An 8,543-nucleotide genomic window follows, 5' to 3' on the forward strand; every position below is an offset into this window, starting at 1 on the left:
AAGTGCTTGGCTAGCCGGTGATCAAAGGTTAAAAGAGCAGACGCCTACATCTCTGGACCAGGCAAGCAGGATCCCTACTCTCTCTGTTCAGGGTTGACTCCTGCGGTCCAGTGCTCTGCCCACTCTAGTGAGTCGGCAGGAGTGAAGACTGGCCACAGCAGCCTTCCTGGGCATCCTTGGTGCCGAGATGCTTACAGCATGATCTGGACATCCCCACAGTCACTCTGGACGAAGGCCAAGGGCTTGGACGCCCCAGGTCCGGGTGGCTCCAAGGCAGTCCCCAAGAGGCTGCTGGAGCTAATCCACTCTGCTGCCCAGCTAGAGGAAGGGCTTGGAGCACCGGTGAAACATGGCCTGCTAGCCTCGGGCAGGGGAGTTACCAAGGAAACAGTATTTATGACCCTGGGCTGCGAGAAAGCGCACCTTGCTAGTCTGCTGCCCAGGAGGGCTCCTTGGCACAGCACGTGAACTTTAAAACTGGCGTTCAGCTCAGGATTCTCCACCGACTCTCCTTTCACTGCCCGAGTCGGACGATAATTTTCACTTGTTATTCCACGAGAAAGTGGGGCGGGGGGGCGGGGTCGGAAAGCCAGTGCACCATGGGGCAGACACAGTGATTGAGACCTTGGCATGAGTTCGTGTCTAGTCTTTGTGAGGCAGGCGTCTCCTGGAGCTTTGGGTTTCGGATCTATGAAGTGGGCATCACAGATACAGCAGAGAAAGCTGTGTGATGCTCGCTCAACAGAGGCTTATAATGGGCCCCGGTCATCTCGAAAACAGGTTAAGTCTTTTGAGGAAACGTTGCCTCGGGGCCTTTAAAGGAGCAGAGGCAAGGGTGTTGTCCCCGAACCCTCTTTCCACCCTGGATGTTAAACAGAACAGACTTGCATAGCTTGACTGGACCCACCCTATCAGAGGATTGAACTGCCCACCCTCACCACCCGCCACACACATGGTGTGCTAGCCAAGCCCTCTATCACTGAGCAGCACTCTCAGTTACGATTCGAATTTTATTTTTAAAAATAAAAGTTTCCTCCACCCCGGGAGGTGGAGATGCTCCAAAGAGATAGAAGAAGCACTGGAAAGTGTATTGCACCAGGTGCTAAAGGTGTGTTTGTGTCGTTAAATGTTCAGAAGTCCGTCTGTCCTGTCGTCCCCCCCTTGACTCTAGGACACAAAAGCAATAATGGATGCCCAGTGAGTCTGAATAGTCTCTGAAGGTGGTACAGTGTGAAACATTCTTTAAAATTACATTTATCTGGGGAGAGGCAAGTGTAACGTGTACTCTTCCCACCAGCCACCTGGGCCCTGTCACCGAGCTGTGTGAGCCCCCAAATAACACACAGAGACGCTATATTAATTATGAAGCTGTTGGTCGTTTGCTTGGTTTCTTACGGGCTAGCTCTGACTTGAGTATTTAACCCATAATTGCTAATCTAAGTATTTCTCTTACCGGAGAAAAGGGTCCAGACCTCTTACTCCTCTGGAGGCCTACATCGTGTCTCCCTGAGTCTCTCTTTCCCAGAATCCTCCTTGACCTAGGAGGATTGCTTCCCTATTGGCCACCAGCGCTTTATTCAAATCAATCAGACACATGTTTACAGAATAGTATCTCCCAACAGGCAGGTGCCATTGCTACTGTGTGCAGGTCAAAAGACAACTTCAAGGAATCGAGTCTTCCCTCCCACATGAAGGCTCCGGAGGTGGAACTTTGAGTGTCTTTCCTCACTGACACCCCGAGACACTCTTTGGGGGCATGGGACTCGGTTGGTGTCCCTCCTGAAAAGAGAGCTTACATTTTGACAGAAATTCATGAGCTTGATCACTCTAAAAGTTGCGTTTTGTATTTACAGAAGCCTGTAAATACTCAAGAATTCAGGATAAGGTGTCTCTCTCTCTCTCTCTTACTCACACACACACAGAGAGAGAGAGAGAGGGAGAGAGGAGAGAGAGAGAGAGAGAGAGAGAGAGAGAGAGAGAGAGAGAGAGAGAGGGTGATTTAATCACCATCAGGACTGGTATCCTCATTACAGCTCTTTCCAAGACTTGGAATCCCAGACATCAGGGTTCCTGGGGAGTTCTGGACATCCAGGGTGGAGGTGGGATGGGTCTGGGGTTAGATGTCATAGCAACAGCACCTGGCTCCCAGTGACCTTAGTTCCACTCTTCTCTAGCTATTCTAGGCCCCTTCTTTTCCTGGAGCAAAACCTGTGTCAGCATCCATAAAATCATAGCATTTCTGTGTGCACAGAGACCAAAGAGGCTTATCCCATACATATTCTCTGTCCAAGGTGTCCCCACAATGACACATTCTAGTATCCCTGAGTGTTCCCACAATGATACATTGTAGTATCCCTGAATGTCCCTACAGTGATACATTGTAGTATCCCTGACTAGTTGTCTCCACAATGATACACCCTAGTATCCCTACAATGATACACTCTAGTATCCCCAAGTTCAGAAGCTACTCCTTCTGTCACCTCTCTGGAAGTAAAAGCAGGTGCCCAGTTCCATTGAACACGGAGACTAGAAGTGTCCTCATTATAAATGAAGAATGGATCCCAAGTTCCCTCAATTATTTGTCAGATTGCCCACTCCCTTCCTGGCTAACGTTCTTCACAGGATTAAAATCAAATGCAGTCCTTAAAAAGAAAAGTCGCTGAGCAATGGAGGAAGCACTGAATGCAGCAGGCAGAGAGGGCTATGAACTTGCTGTTGGCCAGAGCTTTTACTGCCCAGTGCCAGGCACTAAACTGGGTTTCAGAAAACCAGAAGACCACACAGCTCCTGTCTCTATGGAGCTTTCAGAATGCCTGCCGGGGTCATCCTGAATCCCCCGTTTGTGTTAGGAAACTATTTCTCAAGACTTTCCCACAGGTGGCAGAGAGTAAGATGTCCTGGTTTTGCATAGGCAGAGCCAGGCATGGTAACCTCTTCAGACTTTATAGTTAGAAAGAATTGTGGCCAAATTCAAAACGGAAATTATAGAAGGGGTAAGCCCTCTGTACCACTGTCAACACAGTGATCCGGTCACAGCTTGATTCATCCAGGATGAATCCACTTGTCACAGTAATGTCCACTGTAAGGGAACAGACACAAACTTCACTGTGGGCTTAAGAACTGACTCCTTTTTCTCCTCTTGTGGCTTTTTTATTTGACACTCCAAACCATTCCACGACAGTGGATACCTGAAACCTCTGTGTACCTAGGGGGTACAGAGGCACACAGAAGTCCCAGGAGACAAGGGTTGGGTTGATAGGTCACAACCAAGTCTTATGAACTCTGAAAGAGTCCTGTTCTGAAACCATTTACCAAAAGTGTCCCTTCTTAACTCACCCAAAGGAGACACATGGCTAAAAGACTCAGAATGCAGCTTCCACATTGTATGTCCGGATTCAAATGTGGAGATAGTATTGCTGGGCAAGTTAAAATAGGAATTGCCTCAGAGCACTGGTGGGGCCAGCAATATCTACCGCCATGCTCACAATACGCAGATGCTAGCACAGAGTCAGGGAAACCCAGGTGCCTACTTTTAAAGTGCACACGGTTAGCCTTGAAATAAACCAGGGAGAACAGAGCGGGCCAAGAAAGTTGCAATGATGGGGGGCGGGGGGGAGGGTATGGTTAAAACTCCAGGCCAGTAGAAGGGGCTCCAGGATGACCATTCTCTCCTGGAGTCTGTGAAGTTCATGGAGGCACATCTGCTTCAGGCAGAGGATCCTGTCAGAGAACCTGGACAGAGAACCTGGCCCGTTCTGTCTCTTGGAACAAAGCTTTGGTCATGCCTCTCCTCCTAGACCTCTCCAGGGAAACGGGGTAGAATTAGGAGAGGGCAAAAACGGCACCCCACCCCCAGGACCCACTGCGTGGGTGAACACTTATCCAAGCATGATCTCTACTCATATGACAACTTCTTAGTGACCATGCTCTCCATCCCGTGGATGATAAATCCCCCCCACTCCCGGCCCCAGGAAGGCAAGAGGGGAGAAAGAAGAAAGGAAGAGAGGAAACTGGAGGAGAGCATTCCTTGGTTACAAGAACCAAGTCTCCTGTGGTTGAAATCCTCATACAGAGTTACTTAAATTTTAAAAACATCGGTTAGAACTTTTCTGCAGACGTTCAAGGCAAACGAAAGCATTTTACAAGTTCCATTCAGACAGGGAATGAAAGGCACAAGCCTGTGGACACCAAAGCTGTGTGTGTGGGCGGCTTGCAGGGCTCTCCCAAGGGCTAACCACTAGAGCGAGTTCCCTTAGCAAACTTTTATCAAATTCTGCGAACCAGAAGTTCTCGCGATACCTTGACTCCCCACTCTTGGCCAGAGAAACTCCGTGGGCACCCGGGGTTTTGCATTCAGACCGACCGAGCATGGCTTTTCTGCCACTCTGGCTGGGGTTTAATTCCAATTATAGAACCGCGAGGGACGGCCTCGGGGGGGGGGGGTGATATGACACGAGTGGGAATAGGAGTGGGGTGAGGGGAGTCAGCTCCCGGATTAGGTCTCCACCCCTCCCAGAAGAAGGAGCTCCGTGGCGGGATCTCCTGGCAGAGGGGGTGTGCCTGGAACCTGAAAGAAAGGGGAGAGGAGGGTGGATTTTTCTCAGGTTCCCCCTACACCTTGCACTTTAGGGGTTTGCAGGCAGGATTCTATAGTCAAGTTCCTGTGGTTCCCGCTGCTTTATTGGTCACGACAAAAGGCACAGAACACCCGCGGCCCCAAACCACAGGCGTGCTTAAAGAGAGATTGTGGGCTTGTGAATGTCACAACGCGTTAATGGAGTTGCGCGCTAACGTTTAACCCAGGAGCCTTCCAGGCTGCCCCTCCCCTAATTTCCTCGTGGCCCCGAGTGAGTTCTTTTCTCTGGCTTCATTTCTCTGTCCGTTAGCAGGCCGGGTTTCCTGATGCTCTAACAAGACCTAATGCACTCGTGCAGGCTCTGGTTAAGCAGAACCTAGCTGTCCCTCTGCGTGTCACCAGTGTGTATTCATTGAGACATGGAGGCACAAGCCCAGGACTCTAAAGGCGCTGGTCTGCACACCGGGGTGTCCCGAGTGTCCGTGGGGAAGTCTAGCAAGAACATCACCCTCCTCTACTCCATGGCTCAGCCTCGGTTAGCAGTAGATCTCAGACCCCGGCAGGCACCCTGGACGATGTGGGTGAGGAAGTCTTTTTTTTTTAAGAGTCTTCTGGGCCCCATGGAAGGTGAGCCACTCTCAGAATCTTCAGCACTTAATGGGGACACGGGCGGGTTCCCAGCCTGACGCTTTTAGCACCAAGTACCTCTGGATACTCTTTCTCCATCATTTACTTTCCAGATTCCTAAGCACAATAAACTAGGTGGGCAACTATCCAAAGACACCCGCCAACAGCCAAGTGTCACACATGCAGTTTCAGGGCGATCAGAGCCCAAAGTTCACTCCAGGGACATTGGCACAAGGTCACACATTCCCCTGCCTCGTCCTTGGGCCTACTGCGCCCTGGTGCGGTTCCTGGGCTGGAGAAAGCCCTGCGCCGCCAAGCTCAGGCCACTGAGGCTACATCGCCCAGGTTTTCCCCCAGATCCTAGCTCTGTCTGGCCCAGGGCTTTGTAGACATGACTCAGAATAGCCCTGCCAACCATCTGGAGGACCACAGCCTCAGAGGCAGACAGCTTTAGAAAGGGTAAGTCCCTTCAAAGGTAGAGTTAGCACCAGGAGCTCAGACGCACGCCCAGAATTCAATAGTTAACTTGGAGGGGACTTTCTCTACTTAAAGTGATAATTTTCTAATTTGGATCTATAACTTTTAAATGCCGAACTCCAGAAACCTCTGTCAACGCAGTCCCCCCTTTTTTTTCTTTTCTTTTTTTTTTTTATTCCGAGGATGCAGGATAGTTTATAAACGGCTCCTGCCGTGCGAGCCAAGTGTGAAAATATCAGTTTTATGCCTCTGATCGGAATGGCCGAGGAGGTGGGTCATTAGAAGACCACAAATTTCGCAGCTGCTCACTGCTTCCCAATCAGCAACTCTTCGCCAAGGTGGAAGCCATGGGGGTTATCTCTTTCTCCAGACCAGGACCAAGGCCTGGCTCAAAGTGATCCAAACCCCTTCCTGCACCCCTCGGTTTTTAGCCGGGCATCCTTGGTGCCTCCGAACTTGTGTGCGATCCAAAACAGCCCGGGACCAGATGTCTTTGGAGTTCTCTCCGATTCTCTTCCCTACTCCATTCATTCCGTGGACAGAGCCAGGGGGTTGAGGGGGTTGGTAGACCCCTTAGGCTGGCCTTCAGCTTCTGATTTGCATCTGATGAGCGCTGACTTCTACAAATTTCAGTCCAATAGGAAGGCACCAACAAGGCACGGCCGATTTATCTTCCCACCTAAAGACAAGCAAGATGACATATATGCTTTTTTTTAAACCGTGTTTTGTTCAGAACTGGTCTCAATTCGAGTTGGGGCTAAAAAGCCTCATGATTTTTCTTTTTTAAAAGAAAAAAAGTTTTGTGAATTGTATCTCAAACACTTAACGTTGGAAGAACAGAGGGCAAACGTTTTCTTCGCTTCCTCGAGGAGGAGCAACGAGCTCCAGTTTGCCTGCGGGCAAGCAGAAGCAAAACTTTTTTTTAAAGGTAAGCAGGGTCAGAAGGTCATTAGACCCCGGACCCTCCGGGAAGCCCAGCCAGCCTTTGCTTTCCGCTCCGCCCATCTTCAGCTCATACCCCCAAATCAAGTCCCCAGAACAGTAATGCACTTTCCACCGGGGAAACGCACTTACCGCGGGATAGCCCCGGGAGCGCGCTGGACACAAGCAATGACGCGGTCGGTGAGGTCGGAGTCCCGCCCGGGCGCAGGAGCAGGGTGGACGCAGACCAGCCGTTTAGATCTTCAGCCCCGGTCTGACGTCGTCCTCCTTCTCTGAGCCAGGAAGCCTCTAAAAACGGATCATTTACTCCACTTATGCAGAGATGGGAGCTCTTAGATCAAGATTAGTGTGTTGAAAACCTGATTGAGAGCCGCCTGATTAGGAGAGGGTGGGTGGAAAAGCCGTGTACTCGCCGGCGCCCCTCCCCACATCCCCCAAAGAGCTCTGGCGCACAGGGCTCTCCGGATGACCCGCTCAGGCCGGTCTCGCTAGCAGGCGAAGGCAACGACGGATCCACGTTGCAAACCTTAGCACAAAGGACTGTAAGGAAATCTGCAAGCTGGGTTCTAGTTTTAATTCCTCCCCGCACCAGGCTGTTAACATTCCGGAGGATCCTCTCCGAGCAGCATCTTGTGGGAAATACATTATTATGTGGATTCCCTCACCCAACCCTGATTTTTGCTTCGACGGGAAAAGAAAAACAAAACAAAAAACACATTTTAGCTTTTTTCTGGGAGTCAGTCCAAACCCGAATCTCTTCAGTGTGCCACCAGAATATAGGCCACATTTAAATCTTGGGTCCCTCTTATTCCGCACTACATTCATTGAAAGGGTGTCTCCTGATGGTGACCGGCTGGAGGACGCTAATATGAATATGTGCACAACGACTGAAAGGGAAATCAGGGGTGGTGTATGTCTAGAAAGTGTCTAAGGAGGAAAGAGGGCAGTCAAGGAAAACCCAGGGTCGCAGCCCTCACTCAGCCCGGGCTCACTCAACCCGGAGAAAGCCTGTTCACCCTTCCACTGCTCGCCCCAAGGCTAGCTGCTGGCAGCAGATCTGGGCAAAGTCTCTCATCTTCGTCTTCCGCACAAACAGGACAAGGGAATAATAAGATTTCGTGTCCGGGTGGTCTTTTTTTTATTGCACACATTTCTGTCTAACTGAAGTAAGAAAGCCCGGTTGTAAGGCTTTCGATAAAATAAAGACTCCAAGATGTCTTGATACTGCCTAAGTTCCAAATGTTTCGCTTTCGTTTATCTACGAGAAGGACAAATGGGAAATGAAAGTCATTTTCTAAAACACTTCTTGAAAATTCATCTTCTTTAAAACGAAGTGAGACTTTATAAGGAGATAACGGCAAATCAAGCAAGCCAACGAAAGGCTCCAGCACTTTTCCACCCTACCTACCCCCTACGTAGAGGCACAGGCGCAGGCGCGCACACTCCAGCACGGAATGCACAGCGGCACCGGCCGCCTCCACCTATGGAAGAAATTTTGTGTGTGTGTCTAGAATCAAATAAAAGCAACGATCGCGAGCAACATACTTTTCGTCTTTCTTGTATCCTTGATTCCGAATCTAGTCGCAAATCAGATCTAGTCGCTCAGACGCCCCTTCTTTGTCCTAAAAGGGAAAACTTTCCCGCAAATGATGATAGATAGAACCACCGATGCACGCACTTCGGGAGAACTAAACTGCTTTGGGGACCCAGGAGACCTCCGCTTCCCTTCCCGCCCGTGCGTGCGCGCGCGCAGCTGAAAGAAATGTAACCTGAATCTTTGTTTAGGTTTTGGCTGGGGAGCGAGAATGTAAAACAAATGAGACGCGGGACGCAGATTCTAAAAGAGAGAGAAGAAGAAAAAGGAAAAAACAAAGAAAAAGGAAAAAAAAAAGAAGTCAAGTGGATGCCCACTCCCCCCCCG

The 8,543-nt window shown here is 50.1% G+C and overlaps 1 long non-coding RNA gene across 1 annotated transcript; it reads right to left on the reverse strand.

The window, feature by feature from the left end:
* Nucleotides 1-4,557: 4,557 nt before the first annotated feature.
* Nucleotides 4,558-8,527, reverse strand: LOC121142274. Its single transcript, XR_005879252.1, has 3 exons — nucleotides 8,168-8,527; nucleotides 6,755-6,910; nucleotides 4,558-6,359 (listed from the first exon to the last, which is right to left on the reverse strand). It is a non-coding gene; the product is annotated as an uncharacterized LOC121142274 (long non-coding RNA).
* Nucleotides 8,528-8,543: the final 16 nt, after the last annotated feature.

This window comes from Mesocricetus auratus, unplaced genomic scaffold (assembly GCF_017639785.1).
Source record: "Mesocricetus auratus isolate SY011 unplaced genomic scaffold, BCM_Maur_2.0 Super-Scaffold_100009, whole genome shotgun sequence".
Classification (NCBI taxonomy): Eukaryota; Metazoa; Chordata; class Mammalia; order Rodentia; family Cricetidae; genus Mesocricetus; species Mesocricetus auratus.